The sequence below is a fragment of the Crassostrea angulata genome, chromosome 3 (assembly GCF_025612915.1).
Source record: "Crassostrea angulata isolate pt1a10 chromosome 3, ASM2561291v2, whole genome shotgun sequence".
In the NCBI taxonomy this organism is placed as follows: Eukaryota; Metazoa; Mollusca; class Bivalvia; order Ostreida; family Ostreidae; genus Magallana; species Magallana angulata.
In genome coordinates, this window is record NC_069113.1 from 1934238 (window position 1) to 1959066 (window position 24829).

The 24829-nt window shown below is 32.2% G+C and overlaps 2 long non-coding RNA genes across 2 annotated transcripts; both read left to right on the forward strand.

Moving 5' to 3' along the window:
* Nucleotides 1-765: 765 nt before the first annotated feature.
* Nucleotides 766-6623, forward strand: LOC128176329 (uncharacterized). Its single transcript, XR_008242778.1, has 3 exons — nucleotides 766-819; nucleotides 6068-6099; nucleotides 6547-6623. It is a non-coding gene; the product is annotated as an uncharacterized LOC128176329 (long non-coding RNA).
* Nucleotides 6624-13151: 6528 nt separating this feature from the next.
* LOC128176325 (uncharacterized) lies at nucleotides 13152-22938 on the forward strand. Its single transcript, XR_008242775.1, has 3 exons — nucleotides 13152-13308; nucleotides 13426-13472; nucleotides 22845-22938. It is a non-coding gene; the product is annotated as an uncharacterized LOC128176325 (long non-coding RNA).
* Nucleotides 22939-24829: the final 1891 nt, after the last annotated feature.

Below are 24829 nucleotides of genomic sequence, written 5' to 3' on the forward strand. Positions count from 1 at the left end.
AGAAGAGAGTCTGAAGAGATTGCTTTTTAAAAATTAGATCATGGAACATTTTTGTCTGCAAGAATAAAGTTTATAAATATTGCTACAAGTTTTATTAAGACGTCGTCCGCCAACTTCTGCGCATGAATCTAACGTAATTCATTGTATCTTTTAGACAATTGTGAAACCTTTTGACACTTTTACAATCCTAATAAAACTATATTTCCCGAGATTATATTAAAAAAAATCTTTAACTCTTTAGTTATTTCGTTATTTTTTTTTTTTATCATTTTGAACACTAACACCGTGGACATTTTCCACAATACAGTTTTACCAAACAAAAATATGTCCTTGTTAGCTAGTCGATTTAAACAATAAAATGCTTTCTTTGTTAATTCATGCAGGTCATTTCAGAGAAAATACATAACCTCACTTATCAGAATTTTTTGAACTTTTAAAACTCCTCGAAACTTTTGTCAAAACATTAAAAGATTTTCAAAAATCATTTATTGTTTTGTTTTTAGGAAGCATAATTTTTAGTCAATTTATTAGTTTTTCCTCTTTAAATTACAAAATAATACTTTGTTCTGTCCTTTTCATATTTCATCGGAATGATTTTTACCTTTTCTCAAATCACGAACACGTAGTTTGTTTGCAAAAGCTTTTAATAAATGAATTTAAAAAACTGTCCAATTTTTTCATGCATATAGGGATTTAACATATAATCACTATTAGTATAATAAATATATACATGTAGTTGTAAAAATACATAATTTTTTGCTTTGATTTATTTCAGGGTCAGTACTGTTGAGTTACACTGCTTTAACATTGACGTTAAAGGTGAGATAATTTATTTAGTTAATCAAGCGACAAAATTTAATTATTTGTTATTCATGAATCCATGTTAAGACAAGTTAAATCCATCCACTGCGAATCAAAAACTTATGCATGCAGAGAAGAAACGGCTGGTTTGATATGTTCCCAATTTTCATGTATTCTAAAACAATATTTTTAGATGGACAGCAAGATCCTTTGTGGAACTTATAAGTACCGATCAGACACATCCTTACACCAGAGTAAACCCCAACTAAACCCCGGATTTACTTTTCGGGTTAACTTGGAGTTTACTCTTTGAAAATTTGGGTCCACTCGGGGTTTACTTTGGGTTTAATCGGGGTTTACTCTGGGTATTTAGAAAGTGCTTTTGAGGTCAACTGTATGCACTGAAGTGTAAAGCAGACTAGTATGTCCTTTAAAATCGCATGTTCCTAAAGTATGGGACATTTTAGATTTTCTGCCTTTCTTGTGTATCTGTTAAATATTTCCCAAAGTTTGTTTTGCTTAAAAATGTTTTAATTAGCCATGAAATCAGTTTAAATCATAGCCCCGATCGTATAAAAACTCGTTAATTAGATAGCATGTCACGTAGTACGGTGACGTCACATGCGACCTTCTTCGAACATCTGATTGTCAACAAATGGTAGGAGTAGCATTATCTTCTTTAAAGTTTTGACATTTATTCACCATTAATGTTGGTTTTTTTCGATGTTAACTAAATTGAAAGAATTTTACCATTCAGTCGTACATGTTTGAACTACCAGTACGGATAAAAAACGATGTTATAGCCGAAAAAAAGGACGATGAAGTCGACAATAATAATCAGACTGATCGACGTGAAAACATGATAAACACAACTTAATTAGTATTATATGGATATTAGCTAAATAAAAATCTATAACAGGTGTTTATTTTATCAAAATCTTCAATAATTTTGTTCTTTGGCGTTCTTTATATGACTCATAATGTGCATTGTTGTAAAACTGTGATGCACACGAAGTTTGTTTCTTCGGTAAGAAGTGGTCACCACTTTTGAAGGTTCTTTACTTGATATTACACTGTATAAATATTTAAAGCAGGAAAAATTGTTTTTCTGAATTGTTGTTTCTTCTGTTGGATCGTTTTTATCTATTTACGTATACATACATGTATATCACAAAGGTGATTTCTCGCGTAAACATGGCAACATTCAATATCGACAACTCCTTGAATTTCCCGCAACAATAAAACTTACAGAAATCTCAAATTCCGTACATATGTTTTCTGCAGAGGTGAACTATAATTATATGAAGAAATCTATTATACAAAATCGACGCATACATGTGAAACAGTGCTTGTTCTATACTTAATATATAACACTGTATAAGGTTCTGGACATCCCTTTATTATTGCGATTACAGATATAATAAATAGATAACAGATAAATAAATGAATGCCCTGAAATGAAATATAACAATAGTAAGTGATATGTATAAAATACATTATGGACACAGTTATATTTTACTCTTATTAAAGGGCAATAACTCTTATATGTAATTATACATGTAATTACACATTTTATCCATACAGGTCATTAAAATGCTTTACAGCTATATATGAGATGTCTTTAAATTTGACATACGTTATAATAACAATGATAAAACATAATCCATACCATTCATATGGGAAACGGCAGTCCCACGCCCTATGAGTGTGCACTTTGCTATTATAGCTTACACAGCAGAGACAGACACTACAAATTACATATATATTTCCATAAGTAATACTAAAATACAGATAACTTTAAAATAAGGTTTTCACTAGTATTACCTCTAGTACTTGAAGCTCAATATACTTTAATAAATATTCTTTCACTCAAAAATCACTCTTACTAAGAAAGTGCAAAAGGATAATTAGATTTGCTAAATTACAGGATATGTACCATTAATTAAATATTAGCACTTCTGTTATGGTTAGAAATATAATTAATGTTAGCTTACCATAATGAGATGAAGTAAAGTCTATACGTATCAAGGTCTTTCTAAGTCGTAAACATTAAGTCTTGTCTCCTTAGCTTTAATATGAAGAGTGTCTTAAAACACAAAGAACTTCTGGAGGGAAATCCACAGACCAATGAAACCCAACTATACAAACTTAAAAACCAATAGATTCTCTCTGTAAAAACACACCTTTTGATTGACCATATAAGGACCATATATCCTAAGGGCCTTAATTAACTTAAGCAGGTAAACCTAGGTGTTCTACCTGGGTGATTTAATATAGAACTACATGTATTGCTAAAATATATTATATCTTAACTAATTAATATCAATACTGTAATTAGATTTATCAATATAATAATTAATAAATCTAATACTATTACACATGTATGTATAGTTTCACAATATCAATAAGAAAACAGCCAATGAAGCGAGGCGGTATCCAAAATGGCATCCTCTCGTTATTTTCCTCCGATGAATTTGCTTTTTGAACACAGGCCTCCGTGCATAAACTTCTATTTTTTCTCTTTGAAAAATGAATACGATTTTTAATGAAACTTACATTACAAAAATATACCATATAATTTATAATGTATGTGTTGGTAATTTATTTATTAATCTTCTCGTCGACAGCTATTTGTCCCAATATTTCTGCACACTTTCGTATGGGAAACTTAAAAACAACAGACAAAATCCCCATTATTGACGGCTAGAACACCTATATGAGACACGAAACACCATCATGTCCCGTTATCGGCTATTTTATAGGTGATTATTAGTTTAATTGTCGTTTAAATCTAATCCAATTATAAAGATGGCTAACAGCACCTTCTCGCTCGAGGTCGTATATGACGTCACACATAATGGCGGGTAGATCGAGAGAGAAAATATGCATATCGCGACATTTGGGTTTCATCGCTTTCAAACTATCGAATTAGCCAGATTATTTAAACAAACGACCATAAACTTTATTTTAAATGAGTATAGAATGATTTCATTAAAAAAATTATAATTGAAAAACATGGGATATGTCCTTTAATCTTACTATCCTACTGCCTGTAATTCCTACCACTTGTATATTCCGAATACACAGTTAGCGTCTGCTTTCAGGGGTATACTTCTGGCTAGGTTTACTCTCTGTGTCCACTCCTGGTTTACTTTTGGTTTACTCTGGGTCCACTCTAGTAAACCCAAAGTAAACCCAGAGTAAACCTAGCAAGTAAATGCAGGGTTTAGTTGGCGTTTACTTTCTGTTAGGTTGGGTCTAATTGGTACTGTACACTTCTTTAATCCGCAAAAATATGCACGCGCTTCATTTACAAATATGGAGATAACAAAGTTTCCTCCGGATCTAATTCCAGATTTTTTAAAACTTATTTTTGCTGACAATTAATTAATATGTATTTTGAATATGCTACTGAATATGCGATACAGAAGACGATAAACTACTAGTATATAATCCAGTTTAGTATTTTGTAACTCCAGTTTGTAGAATTATAAATCAGAATCAATCATTTGATTGTAAGAATCTGTAACTGCAAATTACATAAAACGTTAATTGAGACATAGTTCACTACCTATATGAAACTCAAAGTTTTCACATATTCAAAAATTAAAGTAATCTCCCCAAAATTTTGGCAACAATCTCCTTGAAAAAGTTTAATTCTTATCTTCAACACCCTTGACACCCATGAATAATCTCATGTTTCGCTGTTATTTGTTACAGCATTCCTAACTTTACATTCAGAATTTCACTAAGAACAGAGTCAGTATTTGCAGTATATCCTCAAAATCCTTAAAGTTTGTGTAAAATTTTTTTCTTCAACTTTGAAATGAGGTTTAAGTGTTGAGTGAATAGGCACTACGGTTTTAAATCCTTGCGCATACCTAAATGTGTTCATTTGGAGAACAAAAAAAAAACAATGCTATGCAAGACTGACGTTATTGTTAACAATTACAAAATAATTTCATAAACATTGTCAAAAGTTTAACCTCAAAACAAAAAAGTAAATGTTTTAAGGTATCCAATTCATATTAGGACGTAATTTTTCTAACCTTGAATATCCATCATGTATTAAATATTCTGATATAATTTATAGCATTTTACAGAAGAAAAAGTCTACCGAGAGAAATTTTTAGAAATATTACTAACGAAGCAGTAGTTAATTAATTAAAATTGCATTAAGGTCTATCGGGACATACACATTTTTTTTTTAATTAAAAAAAGTAAATACAGCAAAACTCGAATATAACAAACACGGATATAGCGAATTTACGGCTCTAACGAATATTCATGTCCCGGCAAATTTCCTATATAAACCTATAGAAAATTGATGTACATAACGAACATGGCTATAACGAATTTACGGCTATATCGAAGTAATTTTAAAACCCCCGCTGGCAAAATTTTAACGTATTTTATCATTTTTATAACGATTTTTTTTCATTTCAAATTTTATTGAAGAAACATGCAATTTTATGATGCATATAATAAATACTCAAATTCAAATAGTATACGGAATTTTTTTAAAAATTGAAATGAAATGGTTATATTGACATTTTTTGCAAATGACGGTAATACTAATTTTATAACTTGCGATAGTTTAGAAAACTGTTAGCCGGTAAAACCCTTAATTATTTTATAACGAATTCGCTATAATATTTTTTACGAATTCGTTATACATGTAAACGTATAGCGAATTACGGCTATAACGAATTTTTTTCTATGGGCCCTTGAAATTCGTTATAAACGAGTTTTGCTGTACTAAGAATATCAATAAATGCTTTGATGGAGAGATGTACTTTATCATTAGAAATACAAAAACTATTGAAAATAAATTCTATTATGTATAAATTGTTTTCGAATGAATTTACATAGATTAATGGCAAATGGGAGGGGGGGGGGGGGGCTGGCAACTCTTCGAGAAAAAGAAGAGGTCATTAATTAGGACACACTCCGCTTTTACATATCGATATTTAACATGAAAATTTCTCAAAGTATACTGAGTATTAAGGTCATACTTATATGTTATGCATCAAGATTTACTTAACTTGGGGCTATTATGGATCGGATATCTTAAGTACGACATCATCCATAAAATGTGCATTCTTTGCGAGAAAGAACTAATCTCAGTCTCAAAGTCTTTGGGCCTTGATAAGTTCTTTCTCTCACAGAATGGACAGTTTTAGGCTTATATTCATTTCATAAAAGAATGATGTTGAAAGTAACTGTTTGTTAAAACAAGACTAACATTTTTTTATGATTTTTCCAGCCAGCATTTTTCGACAAAAACCTGCCATTGCGGTAAGCATTTTGAACCAAAAATATCTTCTTTAATTCATTTTTGGAAATTGTCATACATAGTTATTTTACAAACTTCTTATCACTATCAACTCTTTTTTGGGAGTTGAAACTATGTTCAACTTTTTTATGGCCATCACAGAAACACCTCACTCTGCTTTTTTGTGAGCTAATTCATAAATATTCGTGTATTTTGACAATCACATGCGTGAACTTGCTATAAATTACCATCTTAACAAATTTGTTGTCTCGTTTTCTTTATAGAAATTATGTTTGAAACGGTGTTTAAAGGAATGACATTACATTTTTTTCTAAATAAGATTTAAGGTCAGTGAGGATAATGTTTTTTTGACCTGCAAACAAAAATACTTTCATGACCTTTCTTCTACTGAGTGTAACTATTGAGCCTCTGTATGAGAACATTATTTAACAATTTATCTATATTAACAGGGAAAGCCTTATTTTGCTTCAATTCCGTATAAAGAGGACATGGTGTGTCCGATTGGCTCTTATTGTGTATTTCTTGTCCATGCTGCGACTGAAAACCTGGGGTACGTTGACTACTTCAGTTTATGACGACAATTATAAAATATCAACAAAATCCATCATCTTTGCAATCTATCAACTTATATGCAAAACGTTATAAAATGAATACAGTAAAAGGGACAGGAAATGCCCATGTTCATCATTCTATAAATTTAAAATAGAAAATAAAATATATAAAATGAGCTTAAGGTATCTCACTCCGTAATGTGGCTGTCTAAAGGGTTTATTGACAAGTATATAATTTAATTATACATGTCTCTCTAGTGTATATCTCAATGGTAAGAGCTAATTTAATTTGAACTTTTTGCACTAAAATGCAAGCTTTGTTGAACTGAACGTTGCTACCAATATTTTTAACTTAGCAGAATAATAACATCAAATTTTACTAAAGATATCTTTTTTCGTGACGGTTTTGCTCTTAAAAATGACTTAATTTTCAAAAGTAAAAACTTGATATGAAATAAAAGCTTCATTAAATCAACATCCCCATCATACAGCTCTATTGACCATTGCACTAAAACCCATGGAAACGGTTGAACTGAAACATAGAGAACTTCGGTTAAGCAAGAGTTGTCTTTTTAGGGTCTTCCGTTTCCAACGGAAGACCCTATTGTTTTTGTTAGGTTTCTTTTTCTCTATTTTTCACTATTATTATTCTTTTTTTCTTAACATTTTTCTTAAAACTCAAATATCTCAAATATGCTACAATGGATTTTTATGAAAATTTCCCGAATAATACAAAATATCAAGGTATTTTATCATGTACATTTTTGTTGATGACGTCACTTCCAGTCGGCCGTTATATTCGTTTTCTTTTTGTAAAAAGTGATCTTGTCCTCCCTTTTTCGAAAAAACGATTAAAGATAGAAAATTGAAAGTTTCAGGAATGATAGATTTTTGAATTTCTAGGGCCGATCAGGTAAGACTACGATCGTACGTCACTTCCGGTCCGCTCAAACAGCATTTTTGGAAAATAGTGTTTTAAATTTTTTTAAATCAAATAATCTACAATTTTTTCCCCATCAGAATATGTTTTAAACTTATCAAATTTTAATATGAGCAGGTCGTCCGTCACTTCCGGTCGTCACCGGAAGTGATTCTAATATTTTGATTTTTGGAATTTTAAAGCATATGCGTTTTGTTGACATTTTTGTACTGAATACAAAACTAAAAACCGTTTTGAAATCGGACACCGCATTGCAGAGATATTGAAGTTTAAAAATGACGTGTTCCGGAAATCTGCATTTCGCAGTGTAGGTTGAAAAATTAGTCTAAAAGGAAGTTAATATGATGATGAAATTTATTCACCTTATAGTGACCCTCTTACTAATTCAGAATATGTAATTTGTTTTAAAATCGATCAAGTCATTCTCGAGAAATTAAGCGTCAAAGTTCTGAAGCGAGAGTCTGAGTAACTCAGTCGATAAAGTCGTGGACATGGCCCAGGTGACCCGGGTTAAGCCCCGATTGCCGCAATTTTTTTGTTGCTATTTTTCGCTTAGATCTACGATTTTATCTTTGAAGTGATAAGTTTAATCATATCTATTCAAAAATCGGACGGAAGACCCACTCGTTGCTCGCAACGAGATCGTGTCTAGGTTCTTTTTTTTTTTTTTTTTTTTTTACAAAAAAAGACATCTTAAAAAATATAATAGACCATTGCATCAAAAACCCACGGGAACGGTAGAACGTCTGAAATATAGAGAACTTCGGTTGAACATTAATAACGGAGAGTTTATTTACCAAACACACGACAGTGTTATTCCTTCAAGTGTTGTAAAAGATCAGAAATGCATCGTAGTAGGTGATAATTTAGTTTATTATACTTTCGTGTTAAATACTGAAATCTGATTGGTTTAGACGCAGTTGATAATCCTCTATATTACCCTCAGCGTAAGCAACACACTTGGCAACAGGTAACACAACGAATTGTTACATGCGCGTAACTATTCGCGTACGGCTCGCCATAAAATTCACATCATTCATATATAAAAGCAGTTAAGTTTTCTTTAAAATGAAGACATTCAGTATATAAAACTAGACTCTTGTTGCTATAGCAACAAAAAGGTCTTCCGTTCTTCTCTTGTAAACAGAAAAATTGATATAATATACATGTATACTGTTAAGGAATTCCCCAAAAATACAAAAACAGAAAGACAATATGTCAATTTTTGAGTACTTTCTGTAACGACCGGAAATTACCCCTGATCATACAGAATATAGTAAACTTATCTTCATATATTGCCTTGTCTTTCCTCAAAGTTTGGATGTTCAAGATTTTGTTAGTTATAATATCTTGTTGAAAAATGGTTTTTGTATCGGGATCGGAAACGAACAAATGGAAGTGATTTAAGAAATTGAAAGAACATATTTTAGTATATTTACCTACGATACGTTACTGTTCATCACATTAAGTAAAAAGTTTAAAAAATCTAAATTTAAAAAAAAAAATTATATTGCTTGAACGCTTCGAGTAAGAACCGGATGCGACGTACGACCAAATGAAACCCGTTAAACACATGTGCATAAAATGTCCATTATCCGTAAAAGTTTTGTGTCTTGATCTATCACAGTTTCTGAGATCGTGTAGGTACTTTGTTTTAAAAAAAGAAGGCTACCTGAGATATTTGAGATGTCTCACCGAAAGTAGAACTTTTTTTGTACCATGTGTAGATGACCTTTTATATTTCTATAGCTAAAATGTTACTTCAATGCTAAATAACCAAAATATTTTTAAAAAATCAAAATTGGGTGTACTTCCTGTGACGACCGGAAGTTACGCCGGATAAAACAAAATAGTGTTAACACATGTACATACATAGGTCTATCATCCCACAAAGTTTGGTTGTTCTAGTCGTTACCGTATTTGAGATCGTGTCGAAATAAGGTTTTTTGTCTGGGGACAGGAAACGGACAAACGGAAGTGCTCAATGTAAATTGTATTAAATATTTCTTGTATACTTGCCTTTTGTAAATTTTTGTTTATCTATCTTACTCAAAACATCGAAAAAAACCCAGTTAAACTGATGAACAGGTCGATTTGTTTGAACTTTTCCGGTGTGGACCGGAAGTGACGGAAGACAAAATGAAACCGGTTAAACACATAAACAAAATCAAATATCTATCATCCAGAAAAGTTTCGTGTCTTGATCACTTATAGTTTCTCAGATCCCGCGGGTACAAAATGTGTTTTAAAAAAGCTTCCTGAGATAAGTGAGATATTTCACCGGAAGTAGAATTTTTTTGTTGATTTGACATCGCATAGATAACATTTGCATAGATTAATAGCTTTATATTTATTCTATGGAAAAGAAATTGAATGCGTAAAAAAAAATAAAAATTGAAGTACTTCCGGTGACGACCGGAAGTTACGACGAACAAAACAATACAGTTTAAACACATCTACAGCTATAGGTCTATCATCCCAAAAAAGTTTGGATGTTCAAGTCTTTACCATTTTTGAGATCTCGAGATGACAAGCTTTTCGTCGCGGGACAGGAAACGGACAAACGGAAATGAATTTAGAAAAACTCAAATCACAAACTTCTAGATCTTTTTTATTTCAATCATCACTAAAAATTTTAGGAAAATCTATCCAGACATCTCTGAGATATTCACGATACAAAAAGGGGAAAAAATAAGAAGAAGAAGAAAGAAAGAAAAAACCTAACAATCACTATAAGGTCTTCCGTTGGAAATTGTGCCTGTGTAGGGGGGTTTGGGATGAAATTGACAATCCTCGAAAACAATTGTCAACGTCCATTTCGCGTCAGTTGACAATGATTTTCTCGGGGTGTCAATTTCAACTCTTGCTCTCCTATACAGGCACCATTATATAGTATACATTAAGAATGTGAACTCAAAACAGCACAGACGCAAAGAAAGAAAAGCTATATAGATGTGTTAAAGAGGCATGGTCACGACTTCGGTAACATTTTTTCCGGTTTTAAAGTGTCCCATGCTTCAGTAAGGTATTTCTAATACTAGCCAACCAAAATTTGAGCGTCAGAGTCAGTCATTGGGTTAAATTTACATCTACCGAGAATGATTTCTTCTATTTCTTACGGAAACCTATGTTTAATTCAAAGCTCTATAGAAACAGCCAGATTGAATTCTTCATGACCTGTTTATCAATTGGTCGAAATATACAGCGGCCTATGAAAAATCACGGACTGCACGAAATTTCATGATAATGTCAGACTCAGAGTCGCACAGGAGACGATTTAGCTATTTCTTTTAGCTAACGTACTTATGTTCATTAACAGTAATTTAATAAACTTTATTTACTTTTATAATCAATTTATTAATTAATTAAAAGAAAGATGTAAATATAAACAATAAAATGCTCTCTTTGGTGATTCATGCGGGATATGAAGGTAGCAATCATTGTAGAGGAAATTTACATAACCCGCTATGGTGGGTTATGTATTTTTTAGCAATGTCGCCACCTTCATATCCCTCATGAATCACCAAAGAAAGCATTTTATTGTTTAAAAAAGTGAGAACAGAGCTCACAATTCTTTAATCTGTCAAAAAGGCTAATGTCATGTTTTTGTTTACATTGGTTCAATATACCGTAAAAAGTCTTTTTTTTCAAGCTGATTTTTTAATCTGCTTATAAGTATTGAACATCAATAAACAGGTTCTAGCATTTTGCATATGTTACTCAATTTACATGACATAATAACACTGCAGATATGTACATGTTATGATGAAACTGTCTCCAAGTTGGATGTAATTAACTATGTTATGATGGTCTTTTTCTTCAAGAATTAGTTTTATTGGTTTCAAACTTAAACTTACAATTCCCTTTGAGCAATTTATTTAATATTTTCAGTAGTATATGTCTGCTTAATAATATGGCTGTTGTATGTAAAAACTCCGCGTTTTACAGGTCAGTTAATCGTGTTTTGCAGAGCCAATAAAATTTTAGCTCCGCGTTCGTACGATATTATTTTTATCGACTCTGTTCCCTTTAAACGCTCGTAATTCATTACAATTCATGAAAATTGGATACAATCTAGATTTATGATTATGACAGATTTGTATTCTTTAAAATTGCGTTAAAATGGCGTTGAACGGTCAGTTTTTTAATTTAAAAGTTTTATTTACAAAAATTACTGACGATTTTGTTGTTTAAACTATCTAGCGGAAAACAATTCTTTCCCAGTTTGTTAAAATTTTGTACCATTTGAAAGCTTAATCATCCCCTTATGATTTAAACCTAAAAGAAATTAGAATTAAACATTTTCTGAGCGAGTTTAAAGGGGAAATCAAAGACCTTGTCTTTTCCATGTGAACTCAACACTGTTCCGCGTTTTGCAGAGTCCTCCGCGTTCGATAGAGCCGTATTACAGGGGTGATCAAGTGATCAAGAAAAAAAAAATAAAATTAGATAATTTTTTTTTACATATGTCATCAGTATATAATTTATATAAAAAACATGGGGGTCAGCAGCCAGCCATGACAGTTCTCGCGTGATTTTATGGGATTTACGCTTGAAGTTTCTATTACTAAAATATAATTTAAAGAAATGATATCTAATGGAAAATTCAAATTCGCCGCGTTAATTGTTAAAAATAGGGAAATTCCTCTATTCAGTTCAAGATTCACTTCTGAATTTCTCATTGTCTGTCCCAAAATAATACCGATCAAGGTCAGTATACATGGTGGACAAATTCAACTTGCGTTGTTGACATACACGAAACAATAACTGATATATGGACTATACTTGATATTTTTGTATTTGTTTATGCCATACACAACTACAATGTTTGAGGTGAGGTAAGAAATGCAACAGTTATTGTTATATATATACGATTTGAGCCAAAATTGTTGCAGGAATGAATCACTTTCGCACTTGCACCATTACGGAGATCGAATGGAGTTCTAGCACCCCCCCCCCCAAAAAAAAAGAAAAGAAAAGAAAGAATGCTAGCATGTTTCAGACATATTAGAAGTTGAAAGTATGCATGCATAAAGAGATTTTAGGAATAATATTTTTGTCAACAATTTCATGACTTTCTTTAAAACACCTAACTCTAAAAATTATACTTTCCTGGAAATTTAGTGTCTGTTATATTTAGGTGGATGTACTTTCTTGAGTGTTGTTTATTAATATTAATTTAAAAGATAATGATCTTTTGCCCAGTAAACTTAAAACGTGACAAGTGATGTAACTTTAACAGTTTCTATGTAACAGTTTCTATGAGTACTGTTCGTAATATAATGTGTATGATAGCGGTACAATCACGCGCTTTCAGTTAAGTTTTACATATTTTAAACTGATAGTCATTTCATTAGAACCAGTCGTTGACAACTGTTGTAAAAATGGTTAGGAAACGGGTTGAGAATATTCAAGAAATTAGAGAAATTTCTGACTGATGAAAGAGTTTATATTGCTTTTGTGATACCATACACAACATATATGGAACAACTCCCTATGTTCCATTGCAAGGATAATTTTGGGTGTACACTTGTTTAATTTCGTTTCGTTTAATTTAGAGGCATTGAACAAATCTTACGAACAGATATGAGCCAAGAAAATGTTACGATACAATACAGCTCAGATGTGATCAATAAAACCGTGGGTACAAAAGTAGCGCAGGTGCAGTTTTTAGCCGTAACGCCTGGTCTTCGACAAATATGCCTGAATGCCACAGATCGGTAATTTAAAATATCTTTTAGTTGATTTTTTGTCTAATGAGGGTTCTAAGTTTTGTTAGCCGTCTATAGTTTGATTATTTAAGAATATCAACATGAAAGATTTGTTTTTATTTGTAGTTTTGACTGGACAGTAAGATGCCTTTTTGTAACAGTTGAAAGACAAGGTACATTTAATTTAAACGCACCAAATTTAAGGTTATGCATTTAAAAAATAATATTTGATTGAAAAACTCTCTATTAATTTTCATCAATCAAAAATATTATGAATGTTTTGTATGATTAACAAACAAGTGTTTAAATTTACATATGCTTGATTTTTTCAGTATATTTTAGCGGGATGTTGGTAGAATAGCAAAACTGTGGGTTGATTTTTGTAATTGAATTACTTTTTCACTTTTGATAAACAGTTTGTTTTGTTATTTTTTTAATTGAAAAACAGTAATAATAAAGTTTTTACAACTCACACGAGGATCTTATGGTAGATATTAATCCACTTCATCTAGGCAAGCTGAATTAAAAAAAAACACATGACAAAACATGAATTTAGTATTTTTTGAGGCGACAACTAATTAAGTATCGTGCGGAAATTCCAACACGGTCACAAAAAGTCAATAATGAGCTGGACAGTTTTTCACAATTTCACTTGCAATACTTCCTCAAACTTAATCTGTTGGAGGTACTAAACTTATAAAATATCATAGATAGTTCATCGAAGGACGAGGGGAAAATCACAATTTTATACAATTTAGCTGTTAGACTTATTTCTCTTTCTTTTTCAAATGGATTTTTGTCCGATGATTAGGTTTAGATGTAAAATTATGTATAAAAGGGATTAACATTTAGTTTTATGTAAAAGCATACTGATTTTGTTTAAAGAATATATTTTTATGGGGGATATCCAAACTAATTCATTGATATTTGAATTTTACAATTTTGTGTTATTATACCCACACTTTCTAAAAAATAAATGTTCGGGCATATTGTTTTTACCCTGTTCAGTCCGTCCGTCCGTCCGTCTGTCAGTCACGTTTTACTTTTTCAAACTTCTCTTATATCCTATAAAACAGCTAACTGAACTCCTGGAGTTTGATTGGGGTGTCATGTTGTTTTGTAAAAAGGTTTAACATTTTTTCTGGTAGTCCTGGGGATAAAAAATTGATAAAACCTTCCTCGACCTCTTACATTTTCAACAATCATATGTTTTATAAAAAATGTTTTATATATCATATGTTTTATATAAAATATGTTTTAGGTGTCCTATAGGTGCGCAGTAAGGTTTCGGAAATTTCAATTTTGTCCTGGGGGTCATTTGGTGGCTAACAATTGACTTCTTTTTTAAACAAAAAAAATTGGTTTCAAGAACGTCAAAATTTTTGCAGTAGCCAAATGATCTTCTAGAATATGATTGAATGTGTAATTTTGAAGTGCGACCAGTTTTCTTACACTGTAAATAAATGATTTTTTTTTCTTTAAATAAAAAACCATGCATTTTTTTGCTTAAAATAATGAAAACAACTTACTACATTTACAATTTTCTTAATTGTCGAATAATCTGTTAAAATCAAAATATAATTTGGGGTCTTAAAATTTAGTAACAAATGTTTTAAAAATCACATTAAACCTTATATCATTGATAAATGATCTATTGAGATATTATCAACACTTTTTAGCTCACCTGAGCCAAAGGCTCAAGTGAGCTTTTCTGATCACAATTTTCCCGTTGTCTGTCGTCGTTGTCGTCGTCGTCGTTGTAAACTTTTCACATTTTCAACTTCTTCTCAAGAACCACTGGGCAGATTTTAACCAAATTTGGCACAAAGCACCACTAGGTGAAGGGGATTCAAGTTTGTTCAAATGAAGGGCCACGCCCTTTTTAAAGGGGAGATAATTGAGAATTATTGAAAAATTGTTGGTATTTTTCAAAAATCTTCTTCTCAAAAACTATTCGGCCTGAAAAGCTTAAACTTGTGTGGAGGCATCCTCAGGTAGCGTAGTTTCATGTTTGTTCAAATCATGGTCCCCGGGGGTAGGGAGGGGCCACAAGAGGGGGATCAAGTTTTACATAGGAAAGTATAGAGAACATCTTTAAAAATCTTCTTCTCAAAAACTATCAGGCCAGAAAAGCTAAAATTAAAATGGAAGCATCCTCAGATAGTGTAGATTCAAATTTGTTCAAAGCATGGTCCCCGGGGGTAGGGTAGGGCCACAATTGGGGGATCAAGTTTTACATAGGAATATATAGAGAAAATCTTTAAAAATCTTCTTCTATAAAAAACTATTAGGCCAGAAAAGCTCAAATTAAAGTGGAAGCATCCTCAGCTGGTGTAGATTCAAGTTTGTTCAAATCATAGTCCCTGGTGGTATGGTGGGGCCACAATGGGGAAATAGATTTTTACATAGGAACATATAGAGAAAATCTTTCAAAATCTTCTTCTCAAAAACTATTAGGCCAGGAAAGCTAAAATTAAAATGGAAGCATCCTTAGATAGTGTAGATTCAAGTTTGTTCAAATCATGGTCCCCGGAGGTAGGGTGAGGCCACAAGAGGGGGATCAAGTTTAACATAGGAATATATAGAGAAAATCTTTAAAAATCTTCTTCTAAAAAACTATTAGGCAAGAAAAGCTCAAATTAATGTGGAAACATCCTCAGGTAGTGTAGATTCAAGTTTGTTCAAATCATAGTCCCTGGTGGTATCGTGGGGCCACAATGGGGAAATGGATTTTTACATGGGAACATATAGAGAAAATCTTTCAAAATCTTCTTCTCAAAAACTATTAGGCCAGAAAAGCTAAAATTAAAATGGAAACATCCTCAGGTAGTGTAGATTCAAATTTGTTCAAATCATGATCCCTGTGGGTAGGTAGGGGCCACAATAGGGGGATAAATTTTTATACAGGAATATATAAAGAAAATCTAAAAAAAAATTCTTTTGAAAACTATTTGGCCAAGAAAGCTCAAAGTGGCGTGTAACTATCCTCAAATAATGTAGATTCAAATTTGTTCAAATCATGGTCCCTGGGGGTAGGGCGGGGCCACAATGGGAGACAAATTTTTATATATAGATAAAATCTTTAAAAATATTCTTCTCAAAACCAAATTTGAGTGGAAGCATCCCCAGATCGTATAGATTCAGGTTTGTTTAAATAATAGCCCAGGGGTAGGGTGAGGCCACAATGGGGGATGAATTTGTACATAGGAATATTTAGAGAAAATCTTTAAAAATCTTCTTTTTAAAGACTATTTAGCCAGAAAAGCGTGTAGAGGCTTCCTCGGGTAGTGTAAATTCAAGTTTGTAAAATCACAGTCCCTAGTGGTTGGGCGGGGCTGTGATGGCGGTTTGAATTTTTACATAGGAATATATAGAGAAAATCTTTAAAAATATTCTGGGAAAGTTTTCGGTTCAAAACTCAGTACTTAGTGTGAAAGCACAGGTTATGCAGATTTACGTTTGATGAAACCATGATTCCCTAGAGAAAAGTTGGGCCATGAAATGGGGGGGGGGGGGGGGTATATAGGAAAATCTTCTTACAGGTACAACAACAAAAGGGGCTTGGTATTTACCAAAACAAAAGAGGTGGATAAAAACTGGCAGATTTTCAATTTTTTTTTTAGCAATATCTACTGTACTTAGTTGTCAAGATATTTTAATACTGTAACGCTAATTTGATCAGAATTAACGAGGCCGAGTACAGAACGAGTACGCACGCTTTCGCGCAGCGTTTCAGTTGTATTGTGACGTCATCTTTTTGCTTGGTTGACGCCATGGCGTGATAGTTTCAACTGCAGATATTCAGCGAAAATTGTTGAAAATATCTCGTTTGATGCGTAAAAATAATGTTATATTGTGGAATAAACATAAATGTTTCGAAGTATAAGCTATATTTGGGCTCGGGTCGAAAACGTGAAGAGGGTTCAGCAAGCCTAGCCCTCTGTCACGATTTCTTAGCCCGCCTAAATATATAGCTTAATTCATACATTTCAAGACAGTAACCATGTATTTTATATTAATGACCCTTAATATGTGATGTTCTATATTTTTTTATTACTTAAATATGTCTGAATGTTTTAATAATACTATATAGATCATCCTTTTCGCCTTTGTCAAGTAAAAAATAGCCATTATCTGACGAATCTGGGAAATTGGGCATACAAAAATCAACTTTGATAAGACCCCTGGAACAAACCAGGAGGTAAAAGGTTTATTTTATTTGACCATTTGATGCCCCCTAGCAATAACTTTAATATGTAGAACAGAAAAAGAAATCCCTAGGGCAGAAGTTTTGAAAAAATGTAAAAAATATGCAAAATTGATACATTTCAAGCAAAATCCCATAGGGTCCTATGCTAAAAATTTACAAACTTTGAAATGACCCCCTAAACAAACGGTGTGGTAAATGTCTTACTTTTTAATCTTAAAATGATAATTATATCGGTAGAAATTCATGTAAAAAGTTTCATCTAAAAATCTAGGGCAGAACAAATTAGACCGGGCCTCGTTAAGGCAATTGTTGCTCAGGTGAGCGATGTGGCCCCTGGGCCTCTTGTTTTTCTACCTCGGGATAATTAAGGTGGCTCTATACACCACTTTTTGATGACGCAGTACGCAAAAAAGTAAATCCGGAAGCATGCAATTTCGGTACTGGCTCATTTTAACTGAGGCGAATTGTATGGAGACTGCTCTTTTGAAAAATTTGTTAAATGAATAGATTTAATTTAATTGGAAAATTCATTACTTACAAGTAATGTAATATGTGACACAATCACATTGTGTCGTAGTATTTATCAAGATAAACAATAAAATCAAGGGTAGATTTTTAAATAGTTTCTTTCTAATTACCGACTTCTCTCAGCGTAGCACAATGGGTCAGTGGGTTCACGACAAACCTTTAGGTCATGAGTTCGAATACCGTTGAGGACATTACATTTTTTAACTTTCTAAAATTTTCTGAAACGTATTTTTAGGTTGAATACTGTAAAAGAAAATTCTAAACCGGTGAAAGTATTTCAATTATAATATAGTTTAATCCACATTAATATCGACAGATGTTCTTTACAAACTAAGGGGGTGGGAGGGTGGCTTGGAATTTCTCTCAGGTTGGGATACATAAATCCAATTAGTTAATGTTCCTCTTTATTTATTTGACTTAGTTTTGCATTCAAGCGAATATATTCACTTGTATAGGCCTATAAAAAAATATGTATGTATTTATTATCCAACATGATATTTTAAAAAAAAGTTCAACTCAGAAATGAAAAGTCCCAAGGTGTTTAGGCCTTGGGACTTGGGAACGATAACTTTTACCTGAGGAACTTTCATACCAAATAAAATTTAAAATGTTTTTTGTGTTTATTTGCAATGATTTTCATTCAATTTGTTATGAAATACCTTTTTCTTATAATATCAAGCAGCTTTTTCAGATGATTTGTCAACAGTGTAAAAAAATATGAAAAAATTTTGTTTTGGGGAAAAACTAAAAAAAATTGCAATAATAACGTTTTGGAATTTTAAGAAGTGTTATATTTCTTTAGGTGTCAAAAGGAAACATCCATCATATGACAAAAAAAATTTCTCTCAATTTGTTAATAGTTAATTTATTAAAAAAATTATTTTACAAAAACACGAAAAAACATGAAAAAATTCTTTTAAAATACCTATTATATATATATATATATATATATATATATATATATATATATATATATATATATATATATATATATATATATATATCATTTTTTTTAAAATATGTGATAAGTATATGGTTTGTGGTCTTCTATTGAAAATTGGAATAAACTGTGGGTGTATAGAGCCACCTTAACTAATATTAAAGCAATAGATGATTAAAATTAATGTTTATCTCCCACATCCAGTCCCCCAATTATACCTGGTTCTAAAGATTCAGTTTTCTCATATCCTTACATGTGTACAGAAGCAATTTAAATTAATAATCATTTTTGATTCGTGTTTTTCTCTAGATTGCACACAAGTACTCTGAAGTTAACATTAAAAAGATGCTTGGTTTTCTGATAGAGAACATATATGTGGTCCTTCCAACAATCTGTTGTAATTCCCATGGGTACCAATTGTGTCCCATTGTTAACAGACCTTTTTTGTACTCGTATTAAGCAGAATTTATTTAAAAACTTGTACGTGAAAAATATGAATCACTCGCTGTGGCCTTTCACTTAACATTATACAAATAGTGCCTGTTTGGGAGGGTAACAGTTGAAATTGACACCCCTCGAAAACCATTGTCAACCTCCGCTTTGCGTCGGTTGACAATGGTTTTCGAGGGGTGTCAATTTCAACTGTTATCCTCCCAAACAGGCAATATTTATTTTGTTTTACTGAATGTTTTAATTTTTAAGAAAATTTTGCTGCTTTTATATAGGAATAATGTGAATTCTACAGCGAACCGTACGCGCATAATTTTCGCGCATGTAACATTTTTTAATGTTACCCGTTGCTAAGTGCGTTACTTACGCTGAGGGTAATAAAAAATATTATTAACTGCGTCTTAACCAATCAGATTTCAGTATTAAACATGAAAGTATAACAATCAGGTATATCGACGACGTATTATCAATTAACAATTGTTATTTCATACTTACGTCGACTCGATATATCCCAGTGAACTTGAAATAAAAGAGACCACATAGTCTGCGTCATCTTTTTCATGTTTGGATATATTACTGAAAATGGACATTAATGGTAACCTAACAAAACTTTATGATAAACGCGATGACTTCAATTTTTCTACAGTCAACTTTCCGTACTTGGGTAGCAATATACCTTCATCACCTGCATATGGTATTTTTGTCTCTTAGTTAATTCTATACGCAAGGGCATGCTCTTCATATGAACAGTTTCTAAAGCAAGGCATGCTACTGACAAACAAGTTGATAAAACAGGACGATCAACAGTCTCGCTTGAAGTCATCTTATCGTAAGTTCTATGGTCGATACAACGACCTTGTCAGCAAATGCAATCTTCCACTGGGTCGCATGCTGACTGACGTTTTTCATACTAATTGTTAGACCATAATTAATCACCCAATTGTCTACGGACTTTTATGAATTTTCCTGATTACGACAAAGAGCCCTCGGCGGGTGTGACTGGTCAGCAGAGGAAGCTCACTCCTTCTAGGCATCTGATCCTACCTCTATCTTTTTAGAGGTCTGTGTTGCTCTGATTTGAATTTCGTTTTATGGAATTTTGAGATGATTGTCATTTTCATGCACATTAAGATTTTGAAAATTGCTGTTTAAATTTAATTTTAAGATAAACAAAATGTTATAATTTATTCGGGGCAATTGTAAAGTCTCCTAAACAAAGCAGGTTCGTCATAAAACTAGGAATTGCCCACATGGGTAAAACACTACATATGAATAAGATAAAATACTTTATTATTTCCAGTTCTAGAAAGTCAGAGTGTCTCCAAGGGGATATACCATTTGATATATATTTGATATTACCATTTGATGCGCAATGACCCAAAGAGCAAGAATAAATATGGCTTTGGGATGGGGATTTAAAAAAGGGAGGGGGGGGGGTTAAAGACAACACCTTGGGGCTATGTACTTTACACCATTTGATGCATCATAATGATCGACATTAGAAACAAGAATATATATGGTTAAGTGGTGGGGATCTCAGAAGTTTTCAATATACTTGGTATTTTCCTGTTTCATTGGACCAGAACAACCCCATAGGGTCATGGCCTACATTATTTTTGATATTGCATGATAATACCCTTTCTTCCTATTATAACTTATATAAAAATGATAAGTCTCTTCACTTACTTACATGTAATACACAAATTTAATACAAAATGTCACAGGGTCAAAATGGGGTCAACTCAAAAGGGTAAGTCTGACAAATGAAAAAATAACTTTTGCAATTTAAATGACAGAAACTGTATAAATGCGATAGGATTGGTAATGATGATAAGCTTTTTCAAATATTAAAAGATGATACAGTATGCTGGCAAAGGGATATCACTTATTTAGAAAGTGAAAGTAATACTTATGTATAGCGGTGTTTAATAATATTGTGCTATTACTCATATTATGCTTACCTATATTGGTCAACATCACGATAATCCAATTAGAGCACAATATGAATCCCTTTTGCTGACATTCACAAAAGAAACATTTATGCATGTTAATTAATCCTTTTCTGCATATGGAAAACACATACCGGTATGTACACCACGTGAAACCCATCTAGACGAAGAGCTTGGTAAAACTAGTACCCACTAAGCGACCTGCAGACCTGTGTTATGTACGTAACTTCAGACAAAAATCAGTTATTTGTAACATGCATGTATTTTTATGACTTTATTCTTCAAAAGCCGTTGCACTATTTTATAACGTAAATAACTAGGTAAAGCAAACATTTCAGTCTCAAGAAGGTACAGGACATCTGCATATTGCGATGTACTCCCTATTGAAATAAACAAGCGCAATGAGATAAAGCGTTAAATATGTGTCTATAAATAGAGAATTCATATCATGCTGGGGCTTTTCTATTTTTTACGTACGTTTTCAAAAATTTTAAAACTTTTGTTTTGCCAAATACATGTATTGTAAAATTTTAAGATTCTAAAACATCACCATGAGATAATTTTAAATATAACGATCTTTTATCCACATTAATATCGACATGTTTATTATGCCACATTAAATCAGTAATTACATCTTCTGTCCTGGCAGTTTTGCATTGAAAATCATCGCCCAATATAATTATGTGATTTATTTTGCAATGTTTACAATCTTCTTTTTTGTAACTACATGTACAAGCTTTCGCTGTTATCAAAATACTATGATTTGTTTAACATCTATGAGGAATGTTTGTGTGTGCGTGGGGAGGGAGGAGTTTTACATGTAATTGTGTTTGCAAGGAGAGTGGCTGGCGTTCAAGTTGTATTTTTTGGTAATTTTTTTATTACGGTAATTTAGATGAATAATCAAGGGGAAGAAAGGTCTGCACCCCTCACTCCCACCCCCTTTTCTAAATCTGTGCACACGATGATGTTCATGTAGGCACACAGAAGCAAATCTAAAGCTGGCAACCGCCGACGGGAGGGGGAATAATTTAATTTTTTGGAAATAATTACATAGACAGTACTTTCTATGATATGAAATGTGAAGATTATTGATTAACTTAAACTTCACATGCAAAGAGTTAAACCCCAATTGTACATAAAGGGCCGCTCATGTGTATTATGGGATGAGATCTCAATTTATGAAAATGATAATCTTTAAAAATTACCGTAAATTGCATGCAGCCTTCGTTTTTACCAAAACTGGTACAAAACGGTGTTATTTTGGGTAAACACTTGGTGCGGGTAATACTATCTAATGACATATTTACCATTGACATTTGGAAATTTATAATTTTATACTTTGAATGTATCAGTTACACCTAACATTGGTTTTGAATTGTATATAAGGATTGATATAAACCTTTCTCGAAAATAGATGTCAGGTAATATATTTTACCTTATTATGCCAATTATTTTATGTTCATAGACCCATGTGAATTCAATCCATGTCAGAACAATGGTGTATGTACATCTTATAAAGATCGATCTGGTTTTACATGCTTTTGCAGTAAACAACACGAAGGTACATTATGTGAAAACGGTAAGTCTGACACTTTCTTACACAATTTTTGCAACTAAAAATAATTAAAAGGATATTGGCACGTTTTTGATTTTGATTTACATTAAAAAATAAAGTTCTTCCAAAGGAAAACAAAAATTAATAAGCTTTTTCTTTTGTCCCAAATATACTTTACCAACTTAATATCGAAATATATTCAAAAGCTAAAATTTATTCAAGTAGCGAACTTAATTTGACTTTCGCTGGAAAAAAAACCGATTGCACCGAAATGCTCTAGTAAAATGATATAACGGACTGAATAAATGGTTTTCTATAAGTATCTTTGAATATATATATATATATATATATATATATATATATATATATATATATATATATATATATATATATATATAAATGGCTAACGACACGAACAATAGAAATTGTCAATTTTTTTTTTTTTTTTTTTTTTTATTTTTTAATATATATATATATATATATATTATTCAATAAATTACATTACAAGCGAGGCAACATCTCCGCAGAGACCCTCAGGTATATCGTCACCTGGGGTGCCAGGGGCCCCCTGGATCCGATAAGTTATAATTAATATCAATATTATATATGTATATATTCAGTTTGAGTTATGTCATTAATACAAGCATATAAGGAAAAATATTAATAATACACAGAAATAGTAGTTTTTAGCTCACCTGAGCTGAAAGCTCAAGTGAGCTTTTCCGATCACCTTTTGTCCGTCGTCCGTCTGTCCGTCTGTCCGTCTGTCCGTCCGTCCGTCTGTCCGTCCGTCTGTAAACTTTTTACATTTTGAACTTCTTCTCTAAAACCGCTTATCCAATTTCAACCAAATTTGGCACAAAGCATCCTTATGGGAGGGCGAATATAAATTGCAGAAATAAAAGTCCGATCTATATTCAAAGCGGAGAAAACCTTGAAACTGTAGAAAAAGGGGGGTGCATTTTTAAAAATCTTCTTCTCAAGAACTACTGATTCCAATTCATTGTAGTTTAGCATAAATTATCCTTATGGGAAGGAAAATATAAATTGCAAAAATTAAGGTCTAATTTTGTTTCAAATCTGAGTTATTACGAAAATAATAATAAAGGAAAGGCATGTTTTAATCAGTTTAATAGCTTCGGGTTCGGCATCCGATAGGTTTGGTATCCGGTAAAATGGGTAGACAAGACTTGGTTGGCCTGGGCATAACATAAGATTCGCAGTTATTGATCTGCCAATCTCATTAAAATTTCAGGATATTTGATGGACCAGTATATTTGTATTTGCTGTAAATATTGCTGCAAAATAATGCGTATTTGGAATTGACGATTGCCGATCTGCCCCGGCTTTTATTTTGCCACGGCCGGTTTGCATACCCATTTTACCAAGACTCGTTTTCCATACTCTTTGTTTAAAGCAGCCATGACATTATACGAAAAAGGGTCGATCTGACTATGATGAATTTGCTTGTTGTACAACAGTTCGCGAATGAAGGGAAATTTTTGAAACATGCAAAATATATTGGTGCCGATTTTGTGAAGTAAATTGAGGCTAAATATTTCAATGCGTTGACAGTTTTCACACATGACGTTGGTGTTAGCTTGTTCTGATTTTCGTTTCGTTTTCATTATTTATGCTTTGTAACCTGGGAACTATCGTCTGTATTTCGTGATTTTTACGTATCAAATCAAACAGAGACTTCGGTAAATCAAACAGTTAACTGTTTACCTGCGCAAATTAGGCAAAATCTGATGTATCAAAAAAGTACTGAAATACAATTCATTCTATCGGTAAATCGGCATTATCTTATCTTTTGCGTAATGGTAGATTAATGCAGTAGGTTTTGTTGAGATGCTCGGCATTTTCTTGAGTTTATTCAGTTTAAATAGAGTTTG